The sequence below is a fragment of the Pimephales promelas genome, chromosome 6 (genome assembly GCF_988280905.1).
Source record: "Pimephales promelas chromosome 6, fPimPro1.hap1.1, whole genome shotgun sequence".
NCBI lineage: Eukaryota > Metazoa > Chordata > Actinopteri > Cypriniformes > Leuciscidae > Pimephales > Pimephales promelas.
The window spans coordinates 41,482,501-41,499,954 of record NC_142774.1 but is presented as its reverse complement, the minus strand read 5'-3'; positions in this window follow the sequence as shown (position 1 = coordinate 41,499,954).

Genomic DNA, 17,454 nt, shown 5'->3' with positions numbered 1-17,454 from the left:
TGGCTTTGAAATGGCAGTTTTCCAATTGAAACAACTGAGCTGTTAGTGTTGAATGGTGTCTCAGAACTGTGTCTGAGATATTGAGAGATTTGCATAAAGTTTGTTTAACAACAGCAAACGTTTAAAGCTTATAATGTGCGTGTAGTTTTGCAGACGTGGTGTGAAGATTCTGTAAATGAGTGAATGGTTTTACTGGGGGACATTAACTTTCACTTTCAGTTTGTAAGCTAAAAACTGTTTTTTTAATAAAGGGCCTACCAAACCAAAATTGAGATGTGGCCTACATTAAACTGGGGAAGTAATTGCCACTTTATATCTCACAATTCAGACTTGTTTTTCTCGAGTTTCACTGGACATTACTGAATTATAGTGTAGGATTGCACGTCCAGCTGTGACCCAGATAATTTTGTGTGTGTGATGTGTGTGTGTGAGAGATATTTACACATATGTACACAATGTACACATGTACTAATATACACAATATTCATCTTTTACATTGTGATCCTTTTACTTTTAATATTTGGCACATGTGTGTGTGTGTGTGTGTAATAACAGGGTGTATGCGCGTTGTGGACCGGCCCCTCATATTACACACTCTTTAAAATCTGAGTGGCAAAGCTGGTGACTTCTACTAACTTCTAACTGGTTTTCTTCAGGTTGAAAATATAATTCAACTGAATCAAGCTACGGACATCATGTTAACTTCAAATCGGAAATGTTTCTGTAAGAACTTCTGCACTATAGTGTCACCACCCTTACGAAAAAGAAGTTTATTCAAGTGTGCCATTAGTATACTTCTATTAAACTAAAAATAAAAAAGTAAACATTCAGTTTATTTTTCCTGTACTTCTCAGAAATATACTTCAAATTACACTTAAGTGTACCTGACTTACACTGAGAGAAAAGCAAGTATATTTGTCCTGTTCTTGTACTCAATCTTTTGATCCAGAAATACTTAAAAAAGTATAATTAAGTATTCAAAGTATACTTGTTTAAGTATTATAGTAAAAAAGTAAACTACTACTAGTACACATGAGATATAATTATGAACTAGTTGTGCACTTACTGTTACACTTATAGTACACTTAAACATATACTTTTATGTACTAAAAGTGGGCCAATTTAGTCCCAAGCGGTATTAAAATAGTACACTTACAATTTTACTATTAGTACATAGTGACATTAGTGTACTTACAACATGATGTATACTTAAAAATATGCTTTAACATTACTTAAGTATACTACATAAAATGAACTTGAAATATACGTATTTTTCGTAAGGGCAAACAGGTGTCCCAAACACTTGCCAACCATTGGTCAAACTCAGAAATAGTCCCGCCCCCCAAACGCATGTGATTGGCTGATTTAGATGACATGTGGCAGTTAATGTTTTAAATCTTACAAACATTTATTCATTTAGCAATTTACAAATGAACATTTAAATACTAATTGACTATTTTTCATGATTTCGACTTTTTTTCTTGCAAATTCGAGTTTAAATTTTTACAATTCCAACTTTTTCTAGGAATTTTGATTTTTTTTTTTGAACAATTTAGGCTATAACTTGCCACTATGACTTTTTTCTATGAATTCTCTCAGAATTCTGACTTTTACACGCAATTTGTATCTAACAATTCAGACTTTTTTCTCGCAAATGCAAGTTTATATCACAATTCGGACTTTATAACTTGCAATTTTGAGTTTCTGCCACGGGATGAAAAATAAAAAGGTATCAACAACTTTTCTCACAATTTTGACTTTTGTTCTCACAAGTGAGAGTTGGAACTGTGAGAAAGTATGAATTTTGAGATATGAAGTCACAATTATCGTACTTGTACGGAGGCGTATTGCATTCACTTGAAGAAAAAAAATCGACTCTGTTTTTCTGAATTAACGAGTTAATTTTTCATGAGAAAAAAAATGTTGCTCTGTTTTTCTGAATTAATGAGTTAATTTTTCATGAGAAAAAATTTTTTTGCTCTGTTTTTCTGAATTAACGAGTTAATTTTTCATGAGAAAAAAAAATTGCTCTGTTTTTCTGAATTAATGAGTTAATTTTTAATGGAATTTTTTTTTTTGCTCTGTTTTTCTAAATTAATGAGTTAATTTTTAATGGAATTTTTTTTGCTCTGTTTTTCTGAATTAATGAGTTAATTCAGAAAAACAGCAAAAATACATTTTCTCATGAAAAATTAACTCGTTAATTCAGAAAAACAGAGTAGATTTTTTTTCTTCAAGTGAATGCAATACGCCTCCGTATACTTGTCTTTTAGTAGGCTAATTAATAATACACTTGATCTATAATAGCACGTAAAAATGAAAGTAGGTTAAAAGTTAACAGGCAACTTTATTGGAGAAATTCCTTCTTGTTGAGTCATACTCTCAGTTAATGTTCAAGCGCAAAACTATTCAGTGGCGGTTGTTATTTTTTCATTAATGTTTGTCTGGGCAGTTTCGATGTGTGTGACTAACTTGAAATACCCCACAGAAACAACAGTCTCGAATCCATGAGATTAAAAAAACATTGTCATCATCAAAAAACAGCTTTAATAAAGAGAGGAGCCTAAACATTCACAGATATGTCATCGCTGGAGAATTAATGAACTCTTGGTTCATATTTCACGTTTCGGGTTTTCTAACAGAACAGCGCATTAATGTGAACACCGTGTTCCTGCCTGGGAAAATTATAGGCATTCAAAGGTGGTCAAGCATATAACAGGTTTTATGTCTTTTTGTCATGTTTTAAGTTTGATTTTGACAGCAATATGGATTATGGAATGGATTGAACAAAAGAGTCTCGACAGATTCTGGCAGATCTACAAATGTCTTCATTTAAAGGAATGTTGCGCAATAACAGTTTCCTTCCTCAGCATTTCTCCTCCTTATTTTTCACAAAACTCACTGGTGACACACACCAAAAAACAAAGTATCATAAGCATAATTATGCACATGATTTAAGCACACAAACACATGCACATTATTATCTAAAGTGCTGACTGCTTTCAGGCATAAACAGGTTATATTTGTGTAACCTTGCATGTGGTTAGGGACTTTTGTTTCCAATTTGGGTTGGTATCAAAAAAGAAAAGCTTGAAATGAGCTTGAGGTCCTGTAAATGCATCATGATTTTTGCAATGACTTTACTAAATCCTGAAAGACTCATTTCATTTAATAGTCCACTAAATGTGTTTTAAATACATAATAATCAGATTTATATCAATAAATCCCTAATTTATTGTTTAATGAAACAATAAATGTATTATTAAATGAATATTCCTTGTTCCATATAGTCATATTTGAAACATGTTTGTACTTTTTAATTGCAATCTGAATACATGCATTTTGGAAGTATGCTTATCAAATGGATGCAAATAGTTAATATGTATGACTGACAAATATGCATCACATTCAGTAGAACTGTAATACAAATGAATTTTGTATGCACTTCACGTGTAAAGTATCTCGAAGTTAGGCCTAAATATTATTTTTAGTGTTAAGATAATTTTTAAAAATCACCTGTGTTTATCAAATTGTTATATTTGTCGTAAAATAAACTAATATGGGTGTATTTGAAATGGATTTGATCAGAAATGCCCTGCAGGAGTGAGGTGAAACGCGTCATATGACCGCTGGGTGTCAGTGTTGCTCCATCGGTGTCAAACTGCGTCACTTTCTGGGAGTTTACTTCCTCACAATACACGACATTAAACAGAAGAAGAGTCTTCAAACTACATTCAGAGAACATCTGACTCCTGTGGCAAAATCAAACAATCTGCTCAAAACCATTTCACCTGTACGTAAAATTAAATAATGCTTTCAAATCAAACCATATTTAACACTTCAGATCATTCATAGACACGTCATCAACACCAGCATCCAAAGCGCGCGGTTCTGAGGGGAAAAAGCGATCATGAAAAAAAAGTATAGAAGAAATTGCAACTAACTAAGCTAAATAATTGTAATACTCTATGTAGGCTACTGCAGGTATAGTATTGAGTAGTCCATGACTATTAATCGTTTATTTTCCTCTCAGAATTAACAATGTGCTTTTGAGCTCAGAATTATTGGCATCGCTGGTAAATATGATCAAAGATGGCAGTAAAAATAAATCTGCATTGTTTCTCTTCATCTAAAAAAACAGCAAAAAATCTGATCTTTTATTGAAGTAAACGAGTTGAGGAAACTCTCTCTCCTCGCCGTGCATCTGGACGATATTTCCAGTCTCATAACATATTTAGTTGATTGGATCTTCTTAATTATTGCCCTGATGGTGGAAATGGGGATACAGACTATTTCTATTTTGTGAAGCGCAACAATATGCTGAACATCCAAACTATATTCTTTGGTTTTTCTCATTATGATGAATGAATAAGGGAATTTGGCCTTGTGTTTCATGTCAAACAAGTCATGTTCGTGCTCAACGTGAAGTGCAATATGTAAATATTAATACTTCATAAACAATTCTAGAGGTGACAATAATTATGGCCAACGTGTTTTGGAGATAAACATGTATTTCCAACCACTTTCAATTATTTTACTTCGATGAAAGATTAGATTTTAGCTAATGAGAGAATGCAGAAACAATGCAGATTTATTTCTACAGTCGTCTTTGGTCATAATATCCACCTCAGGGGTGCAAATATTGTACACTCTAAAAGATGCTGGGTTGTTTTAACCCAACTTTGGGTCAAATATGATATGAACAAACCAAGCCGTTGGGTCAAATTTTTTACATTACATTTTTAAGCCAACATTTGGTTTTGTCCATGTTCGACCCAAAATTGGTTAAAACAACCCAGCATTATTTAGCGTGTACATGTCCCCAAACCTTGGGCCAAAGTGTGTGTCTGAATCAAATAACAAAAGGGGAAATGAAACTTCGGGACATATAGACAACAATCTAAATATAATAGCCCCATGACATGAGTAATCATCAGGATATTAAGCTAATGATATGTGTAGATCTATAAATGTGCTTTGCCAGTTACAGGGAAGGGACGCGCTTGCTGAATTTGCACAGAACCAATCTGTAGAAAAATTATGTAATGAATTATGACATAGCCTATTCTATAAAAAAACTTTTGTACTCTTTTTTGCTGGTGGGATTTTTAGTGGGTAAAATGTATGCTAAATTTTAAATTTTAAATTTTAAAAATGCATGCTAAATGTATTCTAAATTTTAATGACCGTCAATAGAGAAAGATGTTCTTCTACTGCAAATATTATGACATTTGCATTAACCACTCCAACTAACTAACTAAACCATGATCCCGGTCATCCCGGCATTAACTAAAACATATTTGGTTACACTTTAATTTAAAGTGTCATTGTTATAGTGTATATATTTGAGTATTTAACAACATAGTGTTAGGATAAGGGTTTGGTTGAGGGTTAGTTGCATGTAATTATGCATAATTTACTGTAATTTGTACACCAAAGTGACACCAAATGTTTTTGGGACACCAGAGTCTGTAATATACCTTCTGTATAATCAAATTCTCCCAAGATTTGAGCTCCACAATCACTTTATATCCACTGGATGAGACCTACGGACTCATTTGGGTCTGTTTTGTCAAGCAGTTTTATTGGTAAACTCTTCACAACACAACACTCAAAAGAGACCGAGGCAAGGAAAAAAGTGCAACTGTCTTCGTAATTGAGATTCTCCCAGCGGTTTATTCCACATGACAAGCGTTCGAGATCCGTTTCCCCACACAAACACCCTCGCGAGTTTCTTACGCTGAAGTGTTTATTATCCTGGAGCGTTTGGACCTCAGAGAGATGAGCATTTGTTCAAACTGACTGTCAGCAGAATCTCTCGCTTCATCTCCAGATCTACAACTCATTTCCATGCAAATGATCTTCACACCGCCATTACACTGGGACACGAAGTGGGCGAAATGCTGATGTTGGATTAGTTTCTCTCGCAGCGGGGTCAACTTGATGACACACAACATAATCTACAGTAAGAACAAGCATCTGGATCGAGGTCAGTGTGACGTTAGAGGTGGAGAAACTACACATTCGCCATTAGTTTGATGGTTTTCAGGAGCTCAACTATCACACACTACTGTACTTATACAGTGATGAGACAAACTGATGTAACAAACTTTGTTTTATTATTGCAAACTCACACAAACGCAGTCAGATGAGAAAAATAATTGTTGGAAAAATCACATGAGCAATTTGAGAAGTTTAACCCTTCATTTGTGTCTACACTCATTATCTTTGGGGTCTACAGGGACCCCAGACAATACATTACATTTTGTAACAGTATCATTTATATATATATATATTTTTTTTTTCTACAAATGTAATTTTATTCTGTTTATTAATGTTTTTACTCAACAATTGTGCACTTTTTGGAGTATTTTTGATATCTTTCAAATTTCTATAAATAAATAAATATTTATTTAAATAGGCTTTTTGTATGTAAAATTCACTTTATAAAATACCAAGATTTCTAATTTTCATTCATGGAGATAACATGGATAATTTTACATGGTTTAATGTAAGATTTTTGTCATTTTTTTTGGAAAATGCAGTTTAATTTTTTTTTTTTTAAATATCACTTTAACCACTAGATGGCCATAGACCTCCACTATAAGCTATTTGACTAACCAAACTGCATATATTCATATCTTCTCGTAATTGTAAACACACATTGATGGCCTAAGACATGAAAAGAGCGTTTTCTGTCACAATGTCAAAAAGTCATTAAATCATGTTTAATCTGGACTTCTCTGTGCTGCTCTTTGAGGTGGTGACCATAGACCTCCACTATATGACTGACAGACAAGAACGGTTTGATCTAAAAATATCAAACTTGAAAATACTGCGGAAACAAAGACGCCTACATATGGATGCTCTTGAGGTAAGATAAAACATATCGAAAATTAATTTCAAAGTGAACTATCCCTTTAAGCAGAACGGAGATAATGTAAAATCTTTGGTTTCAACGCTCCAGCCAAACACACTGACCCCAGAGGAAGAAAATCCCCGCATGTAACGGGATGATGAACGGCTGTGAGTCCGTAACACTTTCTCCGGAGGGGATTGAGATGCCAGAGTAATGGAAGACCACGACCAGAACTTCTCCCTCAGGCTAATGGGCCAGAAAGCCAAAGTTTCATTTTTAACAGACCTTTTGTCTCCTCCCCTCGAGCTCTTTGAGGAAACGAATAATGGCTTCGCTCACCTTAACGATCCACATCAGCGCAGCTTCACCTGTAATGCTGTTGATCCACGCGAGCGACTCGTGACGGATTCGCCAACTTGAATCTTTGGCATTTGCAACGCTGGAAGGAATGCATGAACAAATGATGAACATCTGTCACGTTAAAGAGGAGTCAAGGCTACACGGCAAAAGAAATATTTTTCTTGTTTTCAGTCCAAATATCTAAAAAGTCTTAAATCGAGATGCATTTACTAGATGAGTAAAATGACATAAGATACTGTCTTGTTTTCTGAGGGAAAAAAATCTAGATTAAGTGAGTTTTTACTTCACTTTAAAAAAAACTTTTTATCATCGTCTGGAATCGTTTAAAGCCGTTTGCACTGAAACTGTCTTTTGGACCTTGAACCGTTTGGTTCCCATTGAAGTCCATTATATGGAGAAAATCCTGGAATGTTTTCATCAAAAACCTTAATTTCTTTTCAACTGAAGAAAGAAAGACACGGACATCTTGGATGACATGGGGGTGAGTAAATTAAAAGTTTTTTTTTCAAAGTGAACTACTCCTTTAAAACAAGCAAAATGATCTCCCAATGGGGTAAGCATTAAAGCATATAATCTTGTTTCTGTTTGAATTAAGATTATTTTTAATTATTTTTATTTTTTATACCCATTGGCAGATAATTTAGCTTTTTTTTAAGCGACAACTCACTTCATTTAGATTTCATTTTACTCATCTAGTAAATGCATCTTGATTCAATATTTTTTAGATATTTGGAAACAAGACAAAAGCGTCCACTTCGAGGAGCTTGATGTGAAGTTTAGTTGAAATAAATCTGCAAGCGGAGCACAAACCCGTGGCACTCCACCGTTTGGATGGTGTGCGGTCGTCTCCGTGACCCTTATTCAACATGCACTTCTGAGCAGAACTTCAAACAGGTAAAGGGGTTAGTATGGCGGCGCCTGGGGCAGAAAGCAGCCCAACATCCAGCATAAATTCCCTTTGATGTGCAACTTTGATCAGAACCAGATATAGCCTAGTAATGCTGCAACCGGATTACATAACAGATATAACCAACCGCCACTGAGATGAACAGGAACGATAACGGACAGATTCCTGTTGGTATTACTGACCTACTTGGGTTTGAGTTCAAGTGCACCTGAAGCTCATACTTCTGAGTTGAACGATATTATAATATGGAAGTAGCCTATAAGCAAAACATTATATTAAACGACCTGACAAAATCATTCAAACTGCACTGAAAATGAACGAAGAAACTATTTTCTAATGCTTATTTATGTATGATAGGCTATTAAATGAAGGACATAATGTCATAAAGCAGCCATCGCTTCTTTAGATGGGCAAGTGAGTGAAACCCTCAATTTATTTCAACCAAATGTATTTTTATATTGTTTCCCATATAAATCCAATTCAAAACAAAGTAAAAAATTTACATCCATTTTTTATACCCCTTGTCCACCCTGTTATTATTTAGTCATCCCTGTTATCAGTTTGTCCACCCTGTTATTATTTTGTTCACACTGTTATCAGTTTGTCCACCCTGTTATTATTTAGTCATCCCTGTTATCAGTTTGTCCACCCTGTTATTATTTAGTCATCCCTGTTATCAGTTTGTCCACCCTGTTATTATTTTGTTCACACTGTTATCAGTTTGTTCACCCTGTTATTATGTTCTCAACCCCGTTATCAGTTTTTTCACCCAGTTATTATTTAGTCACCCCTGTTATCAGTTTGTCCACACTGGTATTATTTAGTCACCCCTGTTATCAGTTTGTCCACACTGGTATTATTTAGTCACCCCTGTTATCAGTTTGTCCACACTGTTATTATTTTGTTCACACTGTTATCAGTTTGTCCACCCTGTGATTATTTTGTCAACCCTGTTATTAGTTTGTCAACCCTGTTATTGGTTTGTCCACCCTGTTATTATTTAGTCACCCCTGTTATCAGTTTCTCCACCCTGTTATTATTTTGTTCACACTGTTATCAGTTTGTCCACCCTGTTATTATGTTCTCAGCCCTGTTATTAGTTTATCCACCCTGTAATTATTTTCTCAACCCTGTTATCAGTTTTTCCACCCTGTTATTATTTAGTCACCCCTGTTATCAGTTTGTCAACCCAGTTAGACATTTATCAATAATTTCAATAAACTAAATAAATACAAAAATTATTAAAATAATTTAAATAAAAATTATTTAAAGCAGCCTGCGAGTGACTTTTCATTTCTGCTGTCTATAATAGCACCTTATTATTAATTAAAATAGCCCTGCTAACAAAAATATAGTCTGTGTTCACAAAATTAAAAAAAATAAATTACAGTAATTCTGAACGTTCACAATGTGCAGTTTTTAAAATGCTTTAAAAAAATGTTCTCAGTTACGTGAATGTTAGAGAAAACATTAAGGAAACCTTGTCAACGCTTTGAAACAATAAACAACTTTGAGAGAATCTTTAGCCAACATTCTGAGAACATTCCCTGTTGCCAAGGTAGCATGTAAAATTTAAATAGTTTTTCTACATGGAGTAACAACAAGACAATTAGTTAAAATCCAGTGAGGTTGTGCAATATAATAAAATATAAATGACTAGAAATAGATATGATTAAATTTACCACTTGTACAGTAAACACAACTTTGCTTGGGCATTCATGTGCTCGTAACTCATAAATAGGACATTTTAGCATCCAATTGAAGCCGGCATTAGTATGAATTAAAACGAAGTTTACGAAACTTCCATCTATTCCCTTTTAATGAAAGCCCCCAAATATGATTGCCCCGGTGTCTGTGATTATCCTCACCAGGCTCAGAGTCGGTTGTGATAGATATATCTAATGATCAGTGTAATCTTCCGTTATCTCAGGAAAGGTTCACTTCACGTCACATTACTGCCAGTTTCCAACACAAATCTTTCAGGATTCTTGGCTAATGAGGCATCTGGAGTATTACAAACAGCAAGACATACAGTCGATATCTTCGTCAGCCAAAAAGAGCATGCAAAGCACAACAGGTGATGAGAAACAGTGATACAGGAGACGTCGGTGAAATGAATAAGGTCCAAATGCAGTTTCACTGTGAGATCTCATACGTCTCAGGTTAAGCACATGTAGGCTAAATCATTCATCGGGTAAAAACGATATAAATCCGCTCGTTTCGTGTCTTAGGCCATTACATTGATCAGTCATTCAATCATGTTTAATTTGGACTTCTCTGTGCATGCTCTTTGAGGTGGTGACCATAGACCTCCATTATATGACTGACAGACAAGAACGGTCGGTTTGACCTAAAAATATCAAAATTGAAAATTCTGCGGAAACAAAGACACCTACATCTTGGATGCCCTTGAGGTAAGATAAAACATACCAAAAATTAATTTCAAAGTGAACTATCCCTTTAAATGCATTGTGCAACCGCCTGATTTAGATGTCTATCTGAAGTCTGACTACATCTAAGCCGTACTCAAAGTCTCTCATTGTCAAGCGGATGATCGTTTCCTTCACATATCTGTAATATTAAGCCAGGTGTGTTATAAAGACTGCAGTTTAATTAACTCACATGATTATTGTTGATCAATTAGTTTAATGACACTCACAGCAACATTATGAATTGAATTCTGTTTCAGAAAGAAGCCATTAGTTTGGGATAATGACAGAAGAGAAACAGCGCGTTCTCAACCAAAGAACAGGACATGCACTGAATTACAGATTTCTCTTCTGCTCAACTTTGTGTGGAAATCAATTCAATTGGGCTATTCTTCCAAATACTGGTGTGCTGTGGAAGTTTTAGTTCGTTTAGAAACCTCAGTATACTGTTGAAAAGTATGAGGTCAATAAAATTGTATTAAAGAATCTTTTTTTTTTCTTCAGCAAGGACACATTAAAGTAAATACATTTATAATGTCACAAAAGATTCTATTTCAAATAAACACTGTTCTTTAGAACTCTCTATTCATCTCAGAATCCTGAGAAATTAAAAATATATCACGGTCGGTTTCCTCAAAAATATTAAACGTTTTCCACATTGATAATAATCACAAATGTTTCTTGAGCATCAGATCATCATGATTTAGGATCATGTGACACTGAAGACTGGAGTAATGATGATGAAATCACAGGAATAAATTACACTTTACTGTATGAAAACAGTGTTTTACATTATAATAATATTTCACACTTTTTGATCAAATAAATGCATGAGCTCTTTCAGAAACATTCAAAATCTTTTAAACGCTATAGTGTTAATATAAAGGTCATGCATATTTAATAACCTTCTCAGCCCTCTATTTATTAACTGTAAATGCAAATCAATTGATGTATCCTCAAATCTGTAAAACCATCTGAATTGATCACTTGTTATATCATGAAATTGCTCCTACAATAATCAAAGTCTTTATGAATCTTGATTTGGGACAACAGTCTGCATGTTACGAGTTTCTGAACGGCTAATGTAATTAATGTCACTTTTAACAAATGGTCTAAATAATCGTGCATCATCTGTTTCTCTCATTCTCTTAATTCATTTTGTGCTGAAACAAGATCAATTTGAGAGGTAATTTAGTGAAAAGTGATGACGAATGAAACGATTAGAGTTTAGAATTATAACTTCATAAAATGGATTGTGCTTGAATGGTTTATTATCTGTATTAAAGTCAATGAAGGTTCATGAGGTGATTTTATAAATCGCTGTATCATGATTAAAAGTGCGTTGGTTATTATTAGTGTTTTTCTTTTAGTTTATTTTTTTTATCCATACCATTACAGCTTCATCAATATCATAAAAAAATAGATTACATATATCTATGTGCCAATTCAAAAAAAATTGAGCATTGCTATTATCACTCTCCAAATCATCTAAAAACCGAAGGCTTCTGATGATTGACCTTGTTGAATGGTTAATCTGCTTTATTATCTTCCTCTGGACGTGCATTTTTGGAAATTCTCTTTGAAAGAAATGAATTAATGTTCGGAATTAATAAAAAATGCTGCTAATGTTTCAGATGGACAAACAAAGGCCTAAAAACATGATCTGTCTTGTAAACAAGCATAAAATCAAGACAATTTGCTCTTTGTCTTATTCTATTTGCACATCATTTAGTGTTTTCTGAGGGTTTTGTTTGCGCTGCTGCGATTGTTCGTCATCATGAACAGACAGAAAATGAAGGTGTTGCTTCATTCCTGCGACTCAAAATTCAGTAAACTCCAAGGCACTCTCTCTGGAACGATTAAAACGCCTTTATTGTTATGGCTTGGTCATCTTAAACCTTTAAAACACTCGATTCGGCATGCAGGCCTTCGTCAAGGAGCCAAAAGGAGACAGTTTGAGTCCGAGGAATAACACGTGGATAAGATTTGAGAGCAATATTCCTGTAGCTCAATCAGTTCGATTAACACAATCTCACCCCAAGAAGTCATATAACTGACGTCTTGGGACGTCTTTTGACCATATACGTCAACATCAGCCTTTTTAGGGTAGCGGTTACATGACGATCCCGGGCCGTCATACAACTGACACTTTAAAGGATTAGTTCAATTTTGAAAAAACTTTTGCCGATAATTTACTCGCCCCCATGTCATCCAAGATGTCCGTGTCTTTCTTTCCTCAGTCGAAAAGAAATTAAGGTTTAAGAGTCTATTCCTGTAAACAACAACCTGAGAGAAAAACACATTACACATAAATCATGTGAACTAAAGAACGACTTGACAATATCACGTCAAGCTGAATCAATAAACTCGGCTGTACTGATTAATAATGGCTCGGAGCATGTGAGACGCTTGTCATATTCCTTCACGCTGTAATTGGTCCCGACCGGAGTTGTGTGACGCTCATGATGTCCACGCAGCGTCTGATCTTACAGACGAACATCAAGCCCTCAGGACACACAAACCACACGCCAAAAACCTGGAACATCCTCCAACGCTCCTGAAACGAGGAGCAATAAAACTGACCCAAACGAGTCTCGAGATATTAAAGATTTGCTTTTGCTGGTTTGGGTTATGGTTATGAACTTAAAAAGGTTGTATAAGGTGATTTTTGCAAATATTTCAAATGTCTGACTTTAATTACATCTGTGTTTCGGTGTGTGAGACGACGCAGGGTCAAAAGGTCAAGGTTTGTTGTCCCTGAATCGACATTAAAAGGACGTTTCATTGACCGGCACTTAAAAAAAAAAGGTCAAATAAATGTCGCAATACATGAGATTAGGTCACAAAATAAAAATCAATTAGATATTCTGGGAGTTTTAGACTCTTCATTATTAATGAAATCCCCAACCTCTTCGTTTATATTATATTCTCACAAATTTGATTTGTTTCAACACACCAATGGTTCTGTGGGATTCAGTTGCCGATTAAAAAAACGGATCATAAATCTAAAGGGATCAGAATAATAACATCATGCTGATCCTGTGTTTTGCACAGACCATGATTGTAATCATTTTGTGTTCTCATCCATATAAAGGAATAAAAAACAACAATAGCAATAATCTTATAAGATTTTTATAATCTTAATCTTTTGTATTTTTGGAATACAAATACCATGATACCATAATAAATTTAGCTCAGTTTGAAGTGCAGACAACATTTAAAAAGTGACATTTTCTGTTTCTACTACTGTAAGAAAACATTTAAGATTATTAAGTTGAGAATGGAGAATGCAATAAGCTCGTTCCAAAAAAAAAAAAAAAGTGTTGGTTATAATTATTTTTCATCTAAAATAGATTGAATTTACTATTTTAGCCAATATTTGTGTGCTTTTAATTTTAGTGCCTCAACATTTTTAAAATGTCACTTTTCGGAATGTTCAGAAATCATTCAAAAGTAACATGTCAGCAAGATTCTAAAATGGAATGTTTACTTAATGTTCACATAAAAAAAATGTTTTTTTTTTAAACATTTAAAAAACTGGACAGTTTGAACATTCAAAAATAACGTTATTACGTCATTCCTAAATTAGAGCATTAGCAAAATGTCCCACCTAAAATTAATTACTCACACACCAGATATAATGTGTGCTATTGTGTCACTAGTGTGATCAGGACACTATAGTTCATTTCTGCAAAATAAAGTAAACTGGGACATATTACACCCAATAATTCTTCATACAGAGACTACCAGTAAAGATTGGGAGCAGAAATGATTCGGACACTTTGAGCTGATCATGTTTTGCTGAAGTGTGTTTTCTGTAATCACACACACACTGAACAACATGAAGCATTGATTAGTCACTGGTTGAGCTAAACTGGTATTATCTAATCAGATATTCAACATAATTCATGTGTGAGAGTCCAACAGAAGGACCAAAACCAGTCAAATATCCACTGATCTGAGAACTGAGTTCTGCTCATGTTCATCACCCATAACGTGAGACATGTCTGAATACGTTTGGGTTTGATGTATATGTGTAGGTGTTGATCCAGCATCTCATACAGGGTTCGCCTGGTTTACTGGTCTCCTCCCATCACTCCCTGTGGAATAAGTGGCAGGCCAATTTCAACCTTTGTGCATCTCACACCACCTGCGGTGAAAAATGACCCGTTTGCTTGCTGGCTCTTTGTCAGCATCCACTTTGTCCTTGACCTGCCATTTTCCAAAAGAGAGGACGCGTGGGAAATTACTAAAGCGCAACAGGCTGTCATGATGTGACAAAAGACTATTAACCTTTGAGCGGGAATGGATGTTTCTCCATTCAGGCGCCGGCAGGAGTTCCCGGCATGAGGGATACGACTCGCTCATGTGGGAGAGCGATGGTCCTCGTGTCCCGTCATCGACCAATCAGAGTCTGACTCAATCAAACTCTCATCGCAAACAACCATAATGGATATTAAAAGCACTAGAGCCAGACCGATATATCGGTAGACCGATATTATCGGCCAATATTAGGCATTTTCCAAACTATGGGTATCGGCAGTTATAATGGCCGATAAATTAATATTTCAAAAATAAAATAAAAACATACAAAACGCGCTTGAACCATGTCATGAGTGTTGGAATTGTATGGTTTGTCCACCAGAGGGCACTCTACACCAACACTCGTTAAGTTGGTCACGATACATACATCGCTTGAATAACTATTAAAAGAACATCCCCATCAGTTCTCTTAACTCAAATAAGCATGACAAAATTTGTGACTAATCATGTCCAGTTTAAAATAAATAAATAAAATATCGGGCGATATATCGGAATATTGGATTTTAAATGGTAAATCCCCCAAAAAAATGGTTTAAAATGGCCCAAAAATATTTTTATCGGTATCGGCCTTCAAAATCCTTTATCGGTCTGGCTCTAAAAAGCACCTTACAATTCAGAAGAAATGACGAAAAATGAGGTAATTGGCCATTCTGGGACTGTATATGTCAGATCTATGACCTATAATACAAATATTGTTAAGTCTTTATTGTTAACTACACACCGCACAACACGATGACGTGTTTATAAGTGCGAACGTTACATGAAGTTCTAGTAGGGGAATATACGTATATAACAGCACTAAGGTATAAAACTAGTTTTATTAAAGCTGCAGTCCACAGCTTTTCCTCTTTGTCGCCATCTCTGTTCGAAATCTGCAATTGCAGTTATTCGAGGGCATTTTGAGCTGAAACTTCACATACACATTCTGGGGACATCAGAGACTTTTGTTTATACTTGTTTCATGTTTTTCGATCTGTAAATAAACTGCACTTGGGATGTCTTCACCATCGTCTTCTATCTTCCACACTGATTTTGCATATTTCAACTTGAAATTCGGGTCTTCATGCAAACTCATGTCATCTTGACGACTGTTTTGATGACTCATGCTTTTCTCAGGTGCTTTTCTGAACATCAAGGAGTTCAACATGCCCAATGACTGTATGGTTTCGCTCTATGGAAGAAAGAAAAGGCCATATAGGTGTGGAGAGTAATTGATGACCGAATATAATGCGTGAACTATTTCTTTAATGGATTTTAATCAGAGTTTTAATCTGGTTTCAGTTCTGAAGGTTGAACCAAATTATCCAGCAGTTCAGTTTCACTTCTGGATCAAAAGCCACGATCTGCCCAGCTGGACGCATCCGCAAATGTCCAAAAAAATGGCAAAATTTGAAACCCCTCCTCTCCTTTATTCTTCTGGCTGTCCTTGCGTTGAGAAACACACACTGAAACCGTGACGGCATACAGAGGAAAACTGCAGAAAACCAGGCATGGAGAGGATGAAAGCCAACGCTCTACTTCCCGGGATCTCTGCGACTGCTCATCGTCTCCCAGCGGATCGTGTGTGTGTGTGTGTGTGTGTGTGTGTTCACCCAACAACATCAAACAGCAGATGTTCAGCCCAGAAAATCCTTCGGAGAAATCAGTCGTCTTCCAGCGTGCCAAGAGAAGCGAAAATGTGAAAAATAAATGCAGAGATGTAAACATAACGTAATCCTCTCACACTGTAATATTCACTGGACCTGCAGGAACATCACGGCTCTCAAACTCAAAGCTAATGTCTTACATAAACCAGCGAAACTAGACTTTTACACATGCATTCTGACGGAAATGAGAGTTATGGCTTACAAGCATATTCTTCTCCAGGAATCGTTCATGCATGCAACTTTCAAGAATACAAGTTGTCTAAGCATCAGCATTCCCCTGGTTACCGCGGATGAGGTAACAAACTAGTTTCCATGGTGACTCAGCAAGTGGATGGGATTTTGAGGGTTTTTTAACCTTGATTATCAGCGGCAGGAGCGTTTCTAACGTCTTGATTTATTTCACACCTGACTGGAGTTTTAGTTAGCATTGCAAAACGTGACGGATTTAAACTTCGAAAGTCCATCAGGGAATCGGTTTGATCTGAAATTGCATCTCTGAAATTGGTCCCAACCAAAAGTAAATTGGCAGTGATAAGACTCGGTTTTATTTTCATTCTTCTCAGGACATCTTCACAGATTGAATAAGTTCTGGGCCGAGAGATTAAAAAAACTTGTGAGGCCAAAATAAGCAGAACAAATCATCTGATCATCAGATCCATCCATCCATCTGAACAAATAATGCATATAATCACGTTTTCAATTGATACACAATACTTTGCATAATCATTAAATGCCTAATCTATCTATCTATCTATCTATTTATCCATTTATCCATCCATCCATCCATCATCCATCCATCCATCCATCATCCATCCATCATCCATCCATCCATCCATCATCCATCCATCCATCCATCATCCATCATCCATCCATCATCCATCCATCATCCATCCATCCATCATCCATCCATCATCCATCCATCCATCATCC